The sequence below is a fragment of the Coloeus monedula genome (assembly GCF_965178545.1).
Source record: "Coloeus monedula genome assembly, contig: HAP1_SCAFFOLD_81, whole genome shotgun sequence".
NCBI lineage: Eukaryota > Metazoa > Chordata > Aves > Passeriformes > Corvidae > Coloeus > Coloeus monedula.
In genome coordinates, this window is record NW_028120817.1 from 274,657 (window position 1) to 293,990 (window position 19,334).

Below are 19,334 nucleotides of genomic sequence, written 5' to 3' on the forward strand. Positions count from 1 at the left end.
CTCCAAGGGCCTTCTTAGGTAAGCTAAAGGGAGTAGCCCTACTTTTGACTGCAACTGTAGGGTGTGCAGCGCAGAGCAGTTCCAGTGTGTGTTGTCTTGTCCGGTGTGTGTTCTGTGTCTTTGGCTTCCCTTGGATCAGATCTCTCTGCCTTTTACCCTTAAGGGGCTCATCATAATCATTGGCCAATCATCTCTAGGTTCTTGATCTTTCGTACTTCTCGGTAGGATGCCAATATCACTTGTTCTTTTACCAGTGGGCTTGGCCACATCTTGGAATCACATCTTGAAAGCATTGAGTCGGATCTCTTTGGAGGCCTTGTTCCTGGCTGTACTGCCATCCATCCTTTCCAGCCTTGAGCTGTAATGTCCTGGGGCTTGTAAGATTGTCAGGATATGGGATCATTCTAAATGTGGCCTTGTCTCTCACAGCCATCTTGATCATTGTGACTGACAGTTCTTAGAACAGGTCACTGTTCCAGTCTTTTCTTCTGCTCCTTAGAGCCTCTTTCATCCACCATTGCCATATCATCAGTTGTCCCTTTTGGCGTCGTCCCTGTCCTTGCTATCGTTCTTCTTGCTGAGAGCTTTTTTTATCATCCTCATGTCACACTGCTTGTAGTATAATGTGTTGTTTGAGTTTGTGTCTAGCCTGGAATTGCTCTGCTCTGTAGAGTAGTCCTGGGGGGGGGGGAGTAGGTGGAGAAGAAAGGAGACTTTACAGGGAGCCTTTTGCTTTGCTCAGCCACCTGAGCCACGCCTCGGATGGAGTGACTGTGGCCAGTCTGTGTGGTGTTCAGTGGAGATGTGGGAGTGGTGCAGTGGTGTCTTGCAGTTTCATAGTAGTTTGTCCTAAGGCCGACTACTGTGGGATCCTAGGCAGTTTGCTTTGAGGAATGAGAACTTGGGAGAGGCTAAGCTTTCCCTGTCTGTCTGGGTAACTTTGACAAATAATTCTTTTGCAGAGGGAGAGCATGTAAACCTGATATGAATGGAGGAGACCAGAGGAGCACAGCAGCGAGGTGGGTCAGTGCCTGAAGTCCAAGCTATGGCCTGACTTTGGGCTCTATGTTTACCTCACTGTTGGGATTTTCATTTTGAAGATGCGAAGCACTTGGCACAGCAGGTTATTGGCACCGGGGGGACCATGAGCTGGATGAGTATTGATTCCAGCACAGAACTGGATGCTACTGGAGTTGTTGTATTAGTGATGAAACTATAAGTAGCCTTTGATTTTTTTTTTTTTTTTTTTTGTGTTTTACAGGTGGTCTGCAGCATTCAAATTGCTACTCCAACATGACAGACACCCTTGCAGAAAGAGGTCACAGCCGAGCACTTTCAGGTGGAACCTATCTCGGCAATGCAACCCTTTTGGACACTACATGGGCATGTGCCTTTCCATTTTGTTTTGCCCCTTCTCCCCTGGGAAGGTTGGTCATCATTCAGCTTTTCAGGGGTGGTGTTTCATTTTGGTTATGTTGCAGGGCTGTTCTTTGTCTTTATTTTTAGGAAGTAAACCTGGATATCAGCAGTCAAGGTCAAGTGAGTGAGGTAAGCAGTGACCAGTGGACGCAACCAGTTATTGCTCGGGTGCCAAATTCTGGGGCAGCTCAAAGCATGCATTGTCTGAGCATCCATTTGTGTGTTTTAGGTGGCCCACTTGTATTATGCCTACAGGGGCTGAACCCCCTCATGGACCAGCTGATGGAGCCAGTTTATCACCCTTGAGCTGCCTGTCCCTGTGAGCCTTCCAGAAGTATTACAGGGCTCTGCGATGAAGCCTGTACCTTTTCTGTTTGAAGGTGCCATCTGGGCAGCCTTTGGCAATGGCTGAGGAGTTGTGGCGAGTCGGGGAAGGAGGGAGGAGCGAGGGTCCCCTCAAGTTTCAGCAATGCCACATCACCTTGTCTCCCCTTAACCCAGGGATACCCTGCGACGTCGGCCTCGGAGTGCAGCCCCAGCGTGTGAGCCGAGGACCGGGGCGTTCTCAGGAGCCGGTGAGTAGTGGAATTGTTGGGTTTTGGCCGATGTGCTGCTGAGTTCAGGCACTGATGTTGGGTTTTCTTTATTGTAGTAGACTGAGAGAGAACAGCCCTCTGAGGGCAGGAACTTCCCAGATGATGAGGTGGCCTTGTTTTGCACCTGATGAGGATTTGCATCCCTGGATATCTGAGAGCTAAGTCGAGGGCTACACCTCAGGAAGGGGGATGAGAGTGGGGTGCTGGGTCAGGACTTGGTGGGAGGGATCTTTGAATTAGCTTTGGAGATGGGGATGTCCACGAGAGGGCCCCTTAGGCCACGTAAAGGCAAAGTCTCGCTGTTGATCGCAATGCTGAGGTGTGCAGGGCAGAGCAGTCCCGGTGCGTGTTGTGTCACTTGTCTATTGTGTGTTCTGTGTCTCTATTGTGGGCATCTTGTGTCACATATCTTTTGCCTTACCCCTTTGAGGGGCTTATCAGAAATGCTGGGCATCATCCTCAGCAGCTCCTTTGCGTTCCTTGGCCCGACGCTGGTACCCTTGAACCTTTGACTTGCAAGCTCGGACATGCATCGGAATCGCATCTCTCTTTAGCACTATTGAGTCAGACACCTTTTACAGTCTTGTTCTGAGCTGTATTGACAGCTGTGCACTGCAACGATCCCTTATAACAGATTAGGACTTGGGAGAATGTGAGGATAGGTAGAGGCTTCCAACCGTACGGTTCTCAGGCGTCCATCTTTGCGGTTCTTGGCATAAGTCCTTCTGTTAAGGTCTTTTCCTGCCAGAGTTCTTTGAGCCTCATCTAGGTCATGTCATTGGTAATTCTTCTTGCTGAGACTTTCCTCTCCTTGTTGCATCCCCTTGTTTGTCATCTCCTGTGTCACAGGTGTCTGTGTGTTTGGCCTGGGGCTGCTTTGCCCTGCTACATAGTCTGGGTGTAGGTGTAATAGGATAAGTCCTAGGGACTTGACATTTGTAATGTAGGGATTAGTTGGACTCAAGATGGTATTTCTAGATTAACACAAAGTGTCTGGAGCTGCTAAGTTATGATGCAGTACTTTGACTTTTGTCATCACTTTCTTTCAGATGCAGATGGATTGAATCTGTGGCAGAGTGCCCCATACCAGGTGAGGTGGTTCCCACAGGAAGGTCAGTCACTGTTTGTCTTTGCAGGGCAAGTGTAAATGGTGACTATGTTACAGCTTTGTTCTTCATCTTTATTTGTAGGAAGTAATGCTGAAGATCAGTGGTTGAGGTCGATGGAGCAAGGTGAGCGGTGACTGGTGGCCAGAATGAGTTGTTACTGCTTGGGTATCAGTTTCTGGTGCAGCTCTAAGCATCCGTTTTTGTTTGTGCATTTTAGGTGGTCCACTGGGAAGGTGTCCCAGCCCTGGGATGCTGGAGGCCAGGTGGGTGCAAGCTTAAGCTATAGGTGTGGTGTACTTGAGTTGGAGCGGGGAGGCTGTGGTTTCAGTCTCTCAGCATGTTTTTTTGCTTTGCTTCTCTGCAGGTGCTGCTGCTGCCCTGGGCATGCCAAGGGACAGAGGCGAGCAGGTGAGTTGGCATTTAGGTGGGGCGACTGATAGGTGAGAGGTACGTGGCAGCATGCGAAGCGTGTCCCTTTTCGCTTTGCGGGTATCGTCCGGGCCACCTCCGGAGTCGGATGGAGATTTGAGGTGAGCCTGGGCCAGTGGTGCAGAGGGAGCCCAGCCCGTGCATTTCTTCTTCTGGAGGGCAATAGTCGCAGTTTCTGTTTTGTTGTCTTAGGTACCACAAGTAGGTGCAGAGCCTAAGTTTGGAAACGGCTGGTGAGCGATGAGCCTCAGCAGTTATGAGGGAGAGAGGCATTGTGCAAGGGGTCACTTCTGGGACATGTCATCACAGTCTGAATTTTGTCATTATTCTCCATCTTTTGCAGCCGCCCAAGTGGGCTGTGGGCCATGTATTGACATCCACGGTGCTGAAGCGTTCTTTTTTGTTGAGGATGGATTTTGTCTGCTGGTCTTCAAAGAGCTAAGTGTGGGGACTGTTGGTTGGGAGAAGGCAAAAACCTTTGGAATCACAGGAGGCAATTTGAAGTTAGCTGAGAGGAGAGGGCTGTAGTGGGCCAGGCCCCTTGGAGGTTAAGGGAGAGAGGGTTTCTCTTCAGCATCACTCGAGCCTTTGCTGGGCCGGGCAGTTCCAACCCATCTTCATGTTCTTGTGAGCTTTGCATCATTGGATTTTGAGTCTCGATGTCATTGTCCATCTTTTCACCCGAGGAGCCTGCCTTCGGGTCTGGCATGATTGCCACGGTCTAAAGTTTGCCTACTCTTCAGTGTAGCCATGCTTTTGAGCACTTTTGAGCATAGCAAGCACGTGGACATCTTGCATCTTGGCCATTTGTGGGTTGGTCATGTTTTGTGATGTCACTTCAGCCTTTGGCAGCAGAATCCTTCTCTAGGGATCCCTTTGTATCAGCTGGCAGTCGTTGCCTCCTTCTCTAGGCCTACTGCACTTCTTGAGCATCCTCTTACCAGCTTTGGCACTAACTTCTCATAAGGAGTTTACCTTTCACTGTCACGTACTACTGCCGTAGAGCCTTCTTTCCTTCGGCGTCATCAGCCTCTGGCTTATCTTGCACTAGCAATCGTGGGTCCATCAGGTAAAACTGCTGGGCAGTTTCAGTTTGTGTCTATGTTATGTGGTCTGTGTCTGATGTCTTCAGTGTCATAGGGCTTTGTGATGTCTCAATGCTTTACAGGCATCGTTATGGGCCATATCGGCAGCAGGAGCACTTGCATACTTTCCTGGATCGGGCTTATTCTGGCGTCTTTATGGTTTTGCTTTTTGAGACCAGAAGAAGTACACAAGGTGTTCCTATCCATCTTCCTTCTCAGTTTTGGTAGTATCTTTTTTTTCATGTGCCGTTCTCTTGGACTTCTGTATGAAGTGTACTAGACCCTCCTCACTGCAGTAGTTTTGTAGCTTCCGTTGCCTCAAAGCATCCTGGTCTCAAAAATTTATCTTCTGAAGCGTTATCTCAAGTCTTCATGTCATCTTTGCTTATATTTGATGCACTCTGTGTCCATGTGTCACTTATGCTTGGAGCTGCCCTGCCCTGGCACATTCAGTCATGGCTAGTTTGAACAGTTTTAGAACTCTCCTCTCCTGTCTATGGGCTTTTGGGTAGAAAGTTTATGGGGCTGGTGTGGGGATAACTCCTAGCTGTCAGCTACTTGCAGACTGCCTCATGCTGTCTTGCAGGTCCCTAAGGCAAATTTTGATCCCTATGGTCACTGATGCTACCAATTTTTCCAGGATCCACTGTTCACATCAAGGAGCAGCAGATGGAAGAAGATGTTAAAGCATCTTCTTTAGGGAGGACTGTTTCTAGTAAGGGCTGCAGTCAGCGTGTAAGCTGAAGAAGGGGTGTCTGAGAGTGTGTCTGTCTGTGTGTGTTGACTGGCTCTAACCTTATATGTGTGTTGTTTTTTGCCTTTCAGGTTCTTCAGTTCATTTTAAAATTTAGAATACAAAGAACCCAGCTGGTCCTGCCCATGCTGTGGGGTCAGTCAGAGGGACACAGGGTTCCTCTTCTCCTTTGTGCTGGGATGAACTGCCTAGGGAATACCATTTCTGACAGCCCAGTCCTACCTGTGTCCTTTGGAAAAGGGCAGAGGTGAAGAGGCGACTGCCAGAGTTCCTTGGGGATGATGGAGTTGTGGTGTTTGGCTGTGCCCAGAGGGGCAGGTTGGGCATTATTTGTGTGTCTGAGGACTGGGGAGCCGAGCTCTCAGTGCATTCCCAGCTCTCCCAGGGGTGGGAGCAGGTGCAAGGCTGGGTGACAGCCTCTGGTCGGGGCAGGCCCTGGCCCCGGCACAGACACGCTGGGGTGGTTTGGGGACACTTGGGGAGCCGTGGGAGGAGAATGAGGGATGGTGCTGGGCGGAGCGATCGGCCTGTGCTCGTGTCAGCGCAGCCGTGCAGGGCACTGGGATCTGGGTAAAACTCCAGCTCTCCTGGTGTTCAGGGATGCAAGGTCTGAGGGACTGGATTTACCTAGGGCTTTTCAGGAACAAGGGGAAATGTGGTGCCAGAGCTGTGCCCTATCAGGTTGTGTTTCCCTTTGGGGACAGGGAGTCTCTGGGCTGAGGTGAGATTGCTGTGTGAGTGGCAGGGAACAGGGAGCTCAGAATTGCAGGCACTGATGGAATAATTGTCTTAGGTCTGTTTGGTTTGTGTTGGTGAAAACTGGGATTTGGGCTGGAGAGGTGCTCTTGGGAACAATGGATAGAGTACATTTGCTCCATGGATGTGTCAGGAAGGACAGAGAAGGGGAGTATTTATAACCTGTTCTCAGTATTTCATGCAAATTTGGGGTGGAGCAGCGATGCAGGTGGGTGGGTTTGGCCTGGGCCTGTCAGGACTAACCACAAAGAATCCAGCCAAGCCCCTGACCCCTCAAGGCATCTGTGAAACACTTCCACAGCAACCCAAGTCAGAAATCCAGTGATTAGGGAGGTAAAATTATAGGTAATTGCCTATGATCTGTGGGGAATTTCCTTTGGAATTATCAATCAAGGCAGGGCCTATCTTTCAGCTCTTTTCCTGGTGTGCAGTTTGCTCTCTGGTTTAAATGAGTTTGTGTGCTCCTGTTAACAAGCAGTGTGTTTTCACCCTGAAATTTGGGGTGATAGGCCTTCTTTAGCGTTTTTCCCACAACTGAATCATCCCTTCCATGAGTAGTCCATGTTGTTCTACACAGCTGCTTTGGCCGTGGGTCAGAGAGAGAGAAGGGAAATGACTTTTTAGGGCATTGAAATTTCTCCAGGCAGGAGTGGGAGGTCGTCTTCCCCCTCCCCAGAGCCCTGCAGGCGCATGGGAGTAGCTCAGTGCCAGCGCAGCTCTCTGAGCAATAACAACGCTTGGGAGGTTTGAGTGTTGATAGCAGCTCTCCTGTCTCCTGGTAGCAGTCCTAGGCGGAGGAGGGGAAAAAAGGAACTTGTGTTATTCATGGAAAACTTTCTGCTGTTTCTTGTGCAATGTTTTAGATCTTTGTATGATTTACTATCCAGTGTCTGTAGGTAGAGAATGACTTATTGGAGGTAAAAATTGAGATAATCACTAATGGAAATGGTAGGGAAAACTTTTGAAGTGAACTTGAGGTGACCTGTAATGGAGAGCATGAAGATTTTGAAGTAAACTATAGCAATCAGTTGTGCACAGGTAGGGAAACCTTTGGGGGTAAAATACAAGGTCACCTCTAGGTGAGGGAATGAACACTTGTTGAGGTAAACTGAGTGAATCAGTTGTGGAAGTATTAGTAAATTCTGGGGGTGAAACTTGATGTAACCTCCATGGTAGAAAATAAATGAATCTTTTGAGGTAAAAAGGAAGTAATCAGTGTTGGAGAGGCAGGGAGATTGAGAGTAAACTTGAGTCTGTAGTCCAGAGAATGAACATACTGAAGTTAAATGGAGGTAGTAACTTGCAGACAGGGAAAAAATGTGGGGGTCAAGTCTGAGGTAATCTCTAGGGGAGACAACATTTTTGAGGTAAACTGAGGCAGTCACTAGGTGACAGGTTGGACAAGTTTTGGGGGGTAGAAATTAAAATGACCTGTTGGGCAGAGAATGGACATACTGAGGTGAATATCAGGTAATAAGTAGTGGACAAGTAGCAATAATTTTGGAGGTGAAAGCTGGGGTGATGTGTGGCAGGGAGAGCGTACATCCTGAGGTAAAGTGAGACAGTACTGGAAAGATAGTGAAATATTTCAGGGTAAAACTTGATGAAATCTCCAGGATAGAAAGAGAATATTTATAGGTCAAAAAGAGTAAATAGTTAGTGGGCAGGTAGGGAAAATACTGGGGGTAAAACCTGAGGTTATCTCTAGGGGGAGAGAATGAACATAGTGAGGTAAAAATCAGGCAATGACTAGTGAATGTTAGGGCAATTTTGGGGGGGTAAAACTGGAGCTAATCTCCAGAGTAGTGAATGAATACTTTCTTGTAAAAAAGAAGAAATCAGAAGTGCACAGACAGGGACAGCTTGGAGGGAAAATCTGAAGCAATCCCCAGGGAAGAGAATGAACAGCATGAGGTAAACTGAGGTAGTCACTTGCAGAGACACAGTGAAAATTTTGGGGATAGACACTGAGACATTCTGGAGGACAGAGAAAATTACTTTTTGGGGTAAAAATGGGATGATGGGTAGGGCAAAGCTTGTGGGAAAAACTTGAAATAATCTGTAGGAAAGAGCATGAGCATTTTGATGGAAAAATGAGATATTTATTCTTTGCTTCCCTTTGGGATAACTTAATCTGCACCCTTCCATGAGCAATTCCTTGGCTTCTCCTGGAGAAAACCCCCATGGCAGAGGCAGTGTGCAAAGGAGCCCAGAGCTGTGCTTGGAGCAGGGAGTGCTGAGAGCTGCGTGTGCCTCTGCTGCCCCAGGCTGGCAGTATCCCCATGGAACAGACTGGGCAAATGGTATTAGAGGAAGCACAATCCCTTCCTGGAAGAGGTTTTCTCCTGTGCAGATCAGGCATGGGGCAGGAAGGGAACTTTGGAGATCAGCTGCTTTCCCCCAGAAAGCATCACTCACACCAGCATGGATGACATGACCTGTGCCCACTGCTCACCATGCACCTACCTGGCCAGAATCAAGAGCAAAGGTGGGTTTGGGTGTGAGCACTTGAAATAACTTTGAAAGAGAAGCAATCACCTTTTGCTGCTTCTTTCTTTCTTGCAGATGCTGGGATTGCCTCTGGGCACATGTGCTGAGCTCTCCCTGCAGGGAACTGTCAGCCCTGAATGCCTGTGCAATAACTGCAGCTGCCCAGGCAGACACAGGAAACTATTCCACACATGAAATTGCCATGACCCAAGGCACTCCTGGAGAGAGAGTGTAGAGAGTTAGAGCACTGATCCTGCTCCCTGCTTTCCCAGTAGTGCATGAACATGATTTCATCCTGATCCTGAGAGCTCCAAGGACAGTAACAACTGAGGTGCCACTGAGGCTGCCACTTTTCTGATGGGCCTGGCCCAGAACCATAGCCCAGCAGGGGTCTGTGGGAGCAGTTCAGTTCCCCCTCCCTTCCTGCACTCTGGGCAGTTCCAGGAGCCATCTGATCCCTTTCTGAGGTTGCCACCACAGCCTAAGCTCCCCCCCCCCCCCCCCCCACTGGGCCATGATGGCATCTGCATTCCCAGAGCCAGCGAACGGCTCCGGCCCTCGCACCACTGCTGCACATCAGGCCCGGCCAGGGGAGCTGAAATAAAGCCTGGAACTCTCAAGGGTAAACTAGCACCACAACCACAAACCTCCCTCACTTGAGAGTAAAGAGGTGTCCCTGTATTTACACATGTCCAGGAACAATACTCCTCTAGAGCAGTCGTGGATTTACTTTTTTATCAGTTGAACTGGCACTGCTGCCACCTGATGCCATTAAATTCTCCATCCCCACAATCCCTGGTTCCCCTTGGCTGTGGGGTTTTTGCTGTCCCACAGTGAGTTAGGAGGGATCTCTGGCCAGCCTTGTTGCCCAAGAGCATTCAAAATCCTAATCCTCACTTCTCTGACTACTGAATACCTTAAACGCCACTCTGCGTTGTGCAAAAAAGTGCCTTGGTCCCACTGGGAACTGCACATCTCTAACAGCTGTTCTCAGTTATTCCAACTGAGTAAAATAATTATTAAGGAAAAGAGGAACCAGTTAAACCTAACAGCTTTTGCCTGATGTTTTCCTCAGGAATGAGTTAGGAGCTCAGTAGCAAGGCCCTCAGACAGGCACAGTGTCTGATATAAACTATATCTGGGCACACATAAAAAATAGGTTATATATAAATAGATAGCTATATGCCCTAATATATAATACATATTTATATTACAGAGTTATGTAAGGCATAAATATCTGCCCTACATATAACCAAAAATATTTATCACCAACTACCTCTAAATTACCCCCTGACCCCTGATGCTAGGAATGTAACATTTTTAGGGATCCTAAAATCAAACATATGCAGGAAAGTAAACCATGATTTTATGCCATTAATTCCAAGATGTTTTCCTGGATGTGTGCTGCTGCGTCTGTTTTTCTGTAAGATCTTGTGCCTTATCCCTGAAGTGCACTCAGAATTGTCAGGATCATGAAATCCATTTGGGATTTTACTGTTGCTGCAGTATCCAGTGAGATGAGTTTTTTCAAAATTATTTCTCTTGGACCGAGCACATCTCCTCAAGTTCCTTCTCACTTTCTGCATCCTGGAAATGCAAAAAGGGAAAAGATCAATGTACAGCTCAAGTGAAACAAATAAAAAGCATCATTTCCCTTCTTTCTCTCCAACCCCAAATCAGTTTTTAAGCATATCATGGAATCCTGGAATGGTTTGGGTTGGAAGGAGTCTTGAAGCTCATCCAGTTCCACTCGCTTCCACTGGGCCAGGCTGCTCCAAGCCCCGTCCAAGCGTGAGTCTGAAAAACCCCAAACAAGTCCCAGATCTAGACAGCCCACTGGAAGAAAACCCAAAATTAATTAGAGCAGCAGAGCCTGGCTTCAGTCTGGCACTTCTCCTTGACAGCACGCAGAGCTGAACGGAGTGGTCAGGGCACACTCGAGGGCAAACTGGGAGAAATCACGGCGGGGTCTGCCCTGGGATGGAGACCCAGCGCCGCGACCGAGCGCCGTCCCGCTCGCCCCCCCTCCGGCCCCAGGGTGGGTCGGTCCCCGCAGCGCGCGCCCCTTCGGCCGGGCTCGCCCACTCTCCGTGAAGAGGGGCGGGAGAGGGGGCTAAGCAGAAGCTGCGGAGACAGGATCCCCTCATGCCGCTTCTCACCGTTGAAGTCCCCGGTGTCGGCCACCACCGTGGTGTGGTGCTTGAGCTGGTCCAGCGCCGACTCCACCTTCTGCCGCTTCACGGGGGACACCGACACGTCCGCGGCTCCGGGGGACTCGCGCGCCCAGGAGGGACGGTACGTGCCCGAAGGGCACCGGCCCGCGCGCTCCCGCCGCCCGCCGCCAATCCCAGCCTGGCTGGGCGGCAGCGGCCAATCAGGAGCGCGGACAGGAGACGGACGAGGCCGCGGGAGGGAGAGCGATTCTGATTGGCTGGTTCGTGAGGGCCGGGCGGGGGTTCGCCTTGGCGACCGTGACGCCGCCATCGTCCCCGACGGAGCGTATCGGGGGAGTCTCCTGGCCCCGAGATCTCTCGGGCCCGGAACCTCCTGTCCCCGGAGTCTCCGTGTCGCCAGAACCCCCGGCAGTCTTCCCCGCGGCCGGTACGGCGCCCGACCCGCCCCTGAGCCACCCGCCCCTCGTGGCCGCGCGGGGCCCGGGCGCGGCCGGTGCCGCAAGGTGGCGGCGGGCAGCCCCTGAGGGAGGCGGCCGTGAGGGAAGGCTCGGGGCCGCGTCGGTGGTGCCCCGCTGCAGGAGCTGAGCGCTCTGGGCTCCCTTCCCCGCCGTTGTGGCAAGGTTCGAAATGGTTTATCGAGTGCAGCTCCAGGCGCTGAGAGAGCCCTCGGCCCAGTAAGGCAGGTGTTTTGGGCTCGTGGTTCGCCTGAACTTTATTTAGGCTGTAAAAGAGGTGATCTTGTTAGTGTGGGCCCACTTGGAAATTGTACTCTCCAAAACATCTACAGAAGGAATTACCAGTTATTTCAGCTGGGTAATTTAATTGTTAAGGAAAAGAGAAGACAAACTTTTGCTTCTGGAAACAGGATGGCTCTTGGCTGGAAATGTTGGAGAATCCGTGTAACAGGCTCCTAGTCATGGGGTTATGCTGTTCCCTCTTTCTGTATGGTTCCACTTGGGACAGCTGCCACAGTCGTTCCCCTTCCAGAGAGGCAAGAATGTGCTTTTGTGCAGCCTTCTCATGCTTTGCCCCTATTCTTAAGACACAGCTATCCAGGCCGTAACATCCTTCCTGTTGAATGTCAGTCCCCAAACCCAAAAGGAAATGTGTGGTTTCAGACATTCTGCTGAGTTTCTGAGACTCTCAGTGACAAAGCATTATGAAAACCCAGTGAAAGAGACGGAGATGGAGTTATAACTTAACTATTTTAATAAATCTTGTACAGTGCATGGTTATATCATTGTCTCCTTCGCTCAGTTACATCAATGTACAGTACTTTATAGCAGTGTCTGCAGGCAGTACAAACAGAACAGATGCACAGCTCAGTCGCGTGGAAATTTGTAAAAGTGGCCTCTGCAATAAGGTCTACTGAGCTATTTGTTTTAGGAAGTGCTCCTGTGGCTCCCGGCTTTACAGAGCTGTCATGTACACTCCTGTTAAAATCCCAGATAACTGTAATTCCCTGTGATTTGCTTTCCTCTACACCCCAGGACTAGAAGATGGTGTGTTTCCTAGCTCAACATTCGTTTTTATTTTCATTTTAGAAACTTTTTCGCCTCCCGTGCTTGCCATCCTGCCTCCCATCTCCACCCTAATCCGGAGCCAGGGCTTCTCAGGAGGATTGTCCTCTTCATCCCTCCCTGACAAGGTGAGTGCCCTTCTCAGATCCTAGCAGGGCTGTGACTAAACCCAGGATCCTCCCCTGCCTGCACCCTAATTCTGCTGGTGAGAGCAGTGTCCTGTTTCAAATGAAGAAAACAGATTATCCATTGGAGACGCTTAAGAATGAAGCGAAAACTAAGGTGCACTGGTGTTCTCAGTTTTAGACATGAGCTCCCCAGATGCTGTTTTAAAGCTTTTTCCATTAAATGTGCAATGACAGGCACAAATTTGGACGAAGACTCAGCATGTGCTGAGAGAGAAAACCCAGCTGTCCCTGGGCTGTGGGCAGCTCTGGAGCTCTGTGTGCTTCACTGCTTTGCAATCAGATTGGTCTGTCAGTCAAACAGAGCTAGAAATGCAATGTGCCAAACTTGCTGTGGACAGGAACTACGCTGCTTGCTTGAGTTTTGAAATGGTGAGTAAATTTTGGAAGCATAATCACTTAATTCTGCTTCTAGGGAGAGGGATTTTCCTCACCCCTATTTACAGATTGCTATATACAAATGCACATAACTTTATGAAGGAAAACGGGAAGTAAAGAGCAACACCCTGTGCTAAATTAGAGGGGTTTTTTTCTTGTGGCCATTTAATTTGTGTTAAACCTGCCTTTCCCAGTGTGCTTTGGGGTTTCAGCTATTTGGGAATCATTTCAGCTGACTTTTTGCAGTGAAAATGTGAAGATGGGGACAAGTGACCAACACCCTGGGAAGGGCTGTGGGTGTGCCTGGGTCGGGAGCAAACGGTCAGGGCTTATCTTCTCCTGGTTTGAGGCCCGGTTTGGCAACACCACCACAACATTCCAGTGCAGGATCCGTGCCCCAGGGAAGGGCTGCACAGCTGCCCCGAGCCCCAGCCTCTGCATCAGCAGCGGTGGGCGGGTGGAACTCACCTATTTCCAGATTCAAATCCCTTTGTTTGTCACTCCTCATTTCTAGGCACTGAAAGCTCATTTCAGCTGTTCAGAGATAGCACTAGCTGGTCCATGGATTTAAGGAAGCAGCCAGACTTTGGGAATGTGTGTTGCCATTCTAGCCTTGTCCAACGAGGGGGCACAGGGGGACAGGACAAGGACAGGCAGTTGTCACCGGCCCTGTGCTCGTGGGCTGCAGGGGACACCTGCACTGAGGAGGAAATGGAAATGGAAATAGAAAGGGTTAGGTTGCCCAGAGAGGTCATGACTCACCATTCCTGGAAGTGTCCGAGGCCAGGTTGGACAAGATTTGGAACAACTTGGGCTTGTGACAGGCATTCCTGCCCATGGCAGGGGGGTGGAATGGGATGAGCTTTAATGTCCTTTCCTTAAACCTAAACCATTGCAGGGTTCTAAAGCCTTATTCCTCTGGTCCAGGCTCCAAGCCTTGAGGCTGGCCTCTCTTGTGCTGTGTGCCACGCCTGCTCTGCCAGGGGAGAGTGGGGAGCAGGGGACAGCCCTCGGAGAAAAGCTTTGGGGGTCTTTTTTTGCTTGAAGCCAGCCCTTGTACATCCAGCCCCATGTGAATCCTGCTCTGATCGCATGCACGGAAAATTTCAGTATAAAATATATAGTTATAAAAAAAATACTTCATGCAAAATTAAAACACCTTTCCCAGTGGGACATGGTCTTATTGTCAACCCTTCCCAACAGTGTTCAAGGAATTGTCACTCTGATGGCAGCTGGACCCCAAGGGGAGCTCTGCTGCATCTGGCCTGGGCCAGGAATCATTGCTTTCATTCCCTTTTTTTCTGCACTACTTAGGGCTAAGAGCTGAAATAAAGCAGAGAGACTTTAATTTGCAGAATCAATCCTTTCCTGGCGGCGCTTCGTGATTTCTTGGAGCTCCGACTCCCCTCTGCTTTTCTGGAATGGAAACAAAACAGGCAGTTTGGATTTGAACTTCAAGCTGCAGTTAAGTGACAGTATTTAATTAATGCTGTAAAAGTAGAGCTAGTTTCAAAGAGATAAGTGATATCAGTAAAAAGCAGATTAATTAGTGGAAACAGGGGGATCTTACAGATTTGCTCAAAAGACACTTCGGAATTTTTACGTGTGTTTTATTGCTGGTGTAGGTTTGGTTGCATTTTTTTTCCCCACAATTGTATTTTTTAAAATGCCTGTTTAATGAGCTATCTGATGCTGCTGGTACAGCCCCCATTCCAGCAGGAATTATCCAGAAAAATGCTTACCTCCAACTGGTTTTTCTCCACTGTGATCTTGCTGTAGACTCTGTTTCCCTCATCACCGCACACCTTCTTCAGCTCCTCTCTGTTGAGGGAGAAGAGCTGAGCTCCGGTGAGGATGCCCAGGTGTTCCACGGTCCTGGGGAGACACAAAGTAGGGAGGTGACGATTGTGCTGCACGTGGCCTCGTGTCAGAGGTGAGGAGTTGGAGATGGGAGGCCAGGAGCTGCAGTGGGACCATATCACGGGGCCCTGGGGCTGTTCCAAGGCGGCAGCTGCAATTCCAGTAGCATTTCAGGCCTTGGATTTAGTTAGTTAACTGTTTATCTCCAAGAAAATATTTATACCAGAGAAAGGGAGTGACTTTGGGCTCTGAACATTCTGGTTATAGAGCCTGGATTGAACAGGGTTGAAATCTAATTTGCAACACAGGCTCTGTAAGTAAATCCAAGTGGCTTGTCCCAGGTGAGATGGTGCCGGTGGCCTCCCCCGCTCCTTCTCCAGGGAAGGACGAGCATTGCACGTGGCAATAGGGCAAATCTTACTCTTTGCTGAATGACTTGGCCTCCAGCCAGGCTTTGACTTCTTCAGTGCTGGATTCAAAGGTGAGGGGCACGAAAACTTGCTGAGGCTTTTCCACTTTGAAATTCCTGTGGGGAGGCTGAATTTTATTGTTTGTGATCTTCTTTAGCAGCTCGTCGTTCAGCTCATCTGTTTGGTGAATAAGTTCTGTAGAAACAAGTAGGGAATGAAAGCAAGTCTTCAGTCAAAAATGCCATTAAATGTTTGTGGGGAAACTGTAAGGCAGATGGGGATGTGGCTCAACATTCTTATTTAAATTCAGCCCAGAAAAGTGATTCCCATTTTCCTGTGCCCCTGTGTTGCCATTTATTTTGCTCCCATCACCCCTTGGCTGTTGCCTGATGTGGAAGCACAGTTCTGTGAGAATCTACAATTGGAGGTTTGGAATTGAGACCTTTTCAGTCCTCTCTGCTGCTTCTAGTCACTAATTTGCTGATCGCAGAGCTCCAGGTTTTGCTCCGCAACAGAACAGAAGCGGCAGGAAGCACAAACTGGGAATGAGCAACACACTCATGATGGGATGAGCTTGAAGGTCCCTTCCAGCCCAGGGCATCCTGTGCTTCTGTGAAAACTCCAGTGACTCTTCATCCAGTATCGCTTTCCCCATGAAACTCCTGAAGACTGTGGAGAATAACTCAGTGATACGAACAGATTTGTGTCCTTGTATTGTGGGGCTTCCTGTCGTCCCAGAAGGGCTCCTGCTTCCAGGAGTGGACAGGGTGGGATAAGGGGTGAGGTGAGCAGGGCCCCTGATCTCTCTCCTGCTCTGTGAGCCCCACAGCACGTGCAGGGTGAGGGAGTGATGCGGATCTCCTGTTTGGCCGGGAATTCTGTGGAACCACATGAAGGAAGCGGCCAGGCGGGCACTGTGTGTGTGCCGGGAGATGAGCAAAAGGAAGTGAGAGAAAGGGATTGACCTGAGCTGTTCCTTAGACACACTTAAACATTTTGGAAGAGAAAGGAAACTCTCTCCTTGGGAGGAGGAGGAGGAAGTTAGAACTGGAGGAAGGAGGCATGGGGTGATCACTTATTGTCCTGCTCGGCCCGGGCCGCCCGAGAGCCCCGGCGGTGTCACAAGCCCCAGGGCTGCTCTCTTGGCTCTTGTCCTGCCTGGAATGGCCTCCAGACACAGTGCTGCTGCATTGCTGTGATCAGTAAAAGGTGCAGGGGAGCCCCTTGGGCAGGTCTGGTCCCCCGAGCGCCCAAACCCAGGGGAGCCCAGAGTGGGACACACACGTGCGTTCTTTGGCGTCCTGTGCAGAGTGGCGCGACAACATCTCAGTGCCCCACTTATCCCCGGCGTAGCTGGCAGGCAGCTTGTGGGTTGGGCTGGATGGGCCATGGCCCCTGGGGCTCAGGTCTCCTTTGTACCTCTGGTTAGACTGGTTAGAAAGGGAAAGAAAAGTAAGAATTTTTTTTGGTCGTTTTTAATTTTCTTAAGCTTTCTGCCTCACACCCACGGAGGGACAAACTGCCGTGTTCTCCTTGTGCTGATGTGGGGCTGGGGAGACCTCAGGTGGAGCTGCATGGAAGAAGTTAATTTCTGGGAATGAAGAACCCAAAGCAAAGTCTGAAGTTTGCGCAAGGGAATTCCTAGTTGTGCCAAACATGTTCGATCTCATTGGAAGGCAGAGCCTCACTGCTCCGTAGCTGGGATGTGAAGCGGGACCACTGCCAAGGGCCTGGAGCGGACTGGAAAGTTTTTTGACGTTTTGATTAAACTAGCAGGGATTTATCCAGAAGCCTGCTGGGCCGCCTTAGGCTTTGCCCAAACGCTGCAATACCAAAATGGGGAAGCAATTCCATGCTTCCCTAGGGTGTTTAGAACACTCCAGCTCCACATTTCTGCAGTGCAAGTTGCAGTATTCAGTTAATTCTCACTTAGATGGTGTTTCCATCTGCCTCCACTCCAGTAACGTGTTCCTGGTGCTGAACTGAACTGGCTGAGGGAAGTGTCCATCTTTAATTTAACCCCCAAGAAAAATCTTGATGTGGAAAAATATGGAAAGCAGGAGGCTGGTGCACAAATAGGAAGGATAGGCCTTATTTGGGAAGACGATCGTAGCAAAATGTGAATTTTATCATAGGAGACTCAGGAATCTCCTGGCTTTGTCTACTTCTGAAGGTCTGTCCTGATTGGTGCATAGTATCCTAAGAAATCAGGGAGGTCTAATGACAACATTATTCCCAGAGGCAGATTGTGCCCTGCAGCTGATACCAGTCAGGTATTACCTGACTACAGACCTGTTTGAGCTCTTCCAGTTTCACCACATCCAGGATATTGTACGGAACATAACCGGCCTGCCCACTCCGGTTGAGCAACTTCCACCACTGCTTATTATCTTCCAACACCTGAGAGAGGGACAAAAATAAATCTGCTGTGGGAAAATGGGATTTCAGGCATAAACAACCAGGATATAGCGGGGCCGAACCATCCAAAAGGTGAAGTTGCCAGAAGGACATCACTGAGGCCAGGAGCTCTAATCAGATCTGTTGCTCTCAGATGCAATCCAGGACTGAAACTTTTCCTGGAAAGCATCAGAATGTATCGTAAGGATGAACAGGAGAGCACCTCTGCGTGCTGAAGAACTCATAGTTCCTACATAATGTCCCTGTTTCTCCAGACCTTTTTTTCCTAATGACTGAGTTTCTGATGTCTTTTTGCATTAAAATAAATAATTAAATAAATAAAAAGCCACATTTTGCAGAGAAACCTTTTCCTCAGGTCACAGATCAGTGTCAGCCCAAGTCACGTCCCACCTTGTCCAGCTGCCAACAGTGCTGCAGTAAGAGAAAGGTTATGAGAAAGGTGCTTTTCAGAGAAAACAAATCCTCGTGGAGGAGGAAGTGGTGATAAGGAACCGACCCAGCGGGGGATGAGCAGGGCTCTAGAGCGAGTTGTTGTCCTCCCTCCTCACTGTGGTTAAAATGGGACCGATGTCTTTGAGCTGAGGAAATGACACGACACAGCACAGGCAGCCTGCTCCAGCTTTGGGTTTGAGCAAAGCTTTGTGTCACTGCTGAGATACCACCAGGGAAAATGGAGTTGGTGCTTGTTGCTATCCCGAGCTCTCTCCTGCCCCTGGGGGACACACCTTTTCCAGGAGCGGTCACGTACCTCCAGGATTTCATCCTTCAGCACCGAGAGCTCACTGGCGTTTCGCGCGGTGAAATCGTAGCGGATTTTGGCAAATCTCTTGGGCACAGCCACCCCCTGGGCCTCGAAATTCCTGCAGAAGAGAAGTGTCCTGAAGTTCATTAACCTGAGCTAGACTGTTGGAAGGACTCTGTGTGGAAGCTGGAATTGTATTAGAGGATCATCATAAACTAAAAATATATGTGACAATGTGGCCAGATTGCAATGAATCTAAAGACAGGACAGGGTTGGCTCGAGCTCACAGAGCTGCTGCCTCCAGTGTAAACTAACCGCCTCGTGAAAGCAAATGGTTTTTCACAGACATTATTCAAATAAAAGGGGAAAGGGGAAAAAAAAACCCAACCAAGAAAAAAGGAAGGTTCCCATTAGCAAAAAAAGCCTACATGAAAAAGTGAGGTTGTGAGCTATGGCCGAAGGGCCGAGTTTGGTGCTGATTCTCAATCAATTCAGCAAATGACAGTGCATTGATGCAACTGTTTTTTTAGTCAAATTTAGTCCTGATTCTTCACAGTAATTTGCCTCAAGAAAATGAGCCCCATATCCTTTGGTGAGTTCCCTGTTGGCTGAGGCCCAGACCTTCAGGCCGTGACTTCTCAACATACTTGCAGTGAGACTGGCTCCCTCTTAATTGCTTCTTTTTGAAGTATGGTTTGTCACTATCATCCTGCTGAAGATGAACAGGGCTGGTGTCTCATCTTCATATATTCTTCCCCCTTGTCCCCTCTCCTTCTTTTCCCCTTTTTCACCTCTAAATAAATTTCTTAAAGGCGATTTAACCCTGGGATAGTCTAATCCACTTTAGTCCTTCGTGGTCCACCCTCAGATAGATGTGTTGGCACAGAAGAAGTAAGGGTGTTCCTTTAGGATCTGATACTGTAATAAAGGGAAGAGAAAGATGAAACAGGCATTTCATGTTTGTCTGTTTTCTCTCCATGTCATTTCGTGAACATGTACTCACACTTGG

The 19,334-nt window shown here is 49.2% G+C and overlaps 1 pseudogene across 1 annotated transcript in view; it reads right to left on the reverse strand.

Annotated features, from left to right (window-relative positions):
* LOC309585622 (epidermal growth factor receptor kinase substrate 8-like protein 2) overlaps positions 1 to 18,472 on the reverse strand; it is a 68,064-nt pseudogene extending 49,592 nt beyond the window's left edge. The window contains exons 1-5 of the transcript in view: positions 18,332 to 18,472; positions 17,446 to 17,565; positions 16,448 to 16,595; positions 15,177 to 15,360; positions 14,638 to 14,770 (exon numbers count right to left, since the gene is read on the reverse strand). The product of the transcript in view is annotated as an epidermal growth factor receptor kinase substrate 8-like protein 2 (transcript). The remainder of the gene's footprint in view (positions 1 to 14,637; positions 14,771 to 15,176; positions 15,361 to 16,447; positions 16,596 to 17,445; positions 17,566 to 18,331) is intronic.
* Between the last annotated feature and the right edge of the window lie 862 nt (positions 18,473 to 19,334).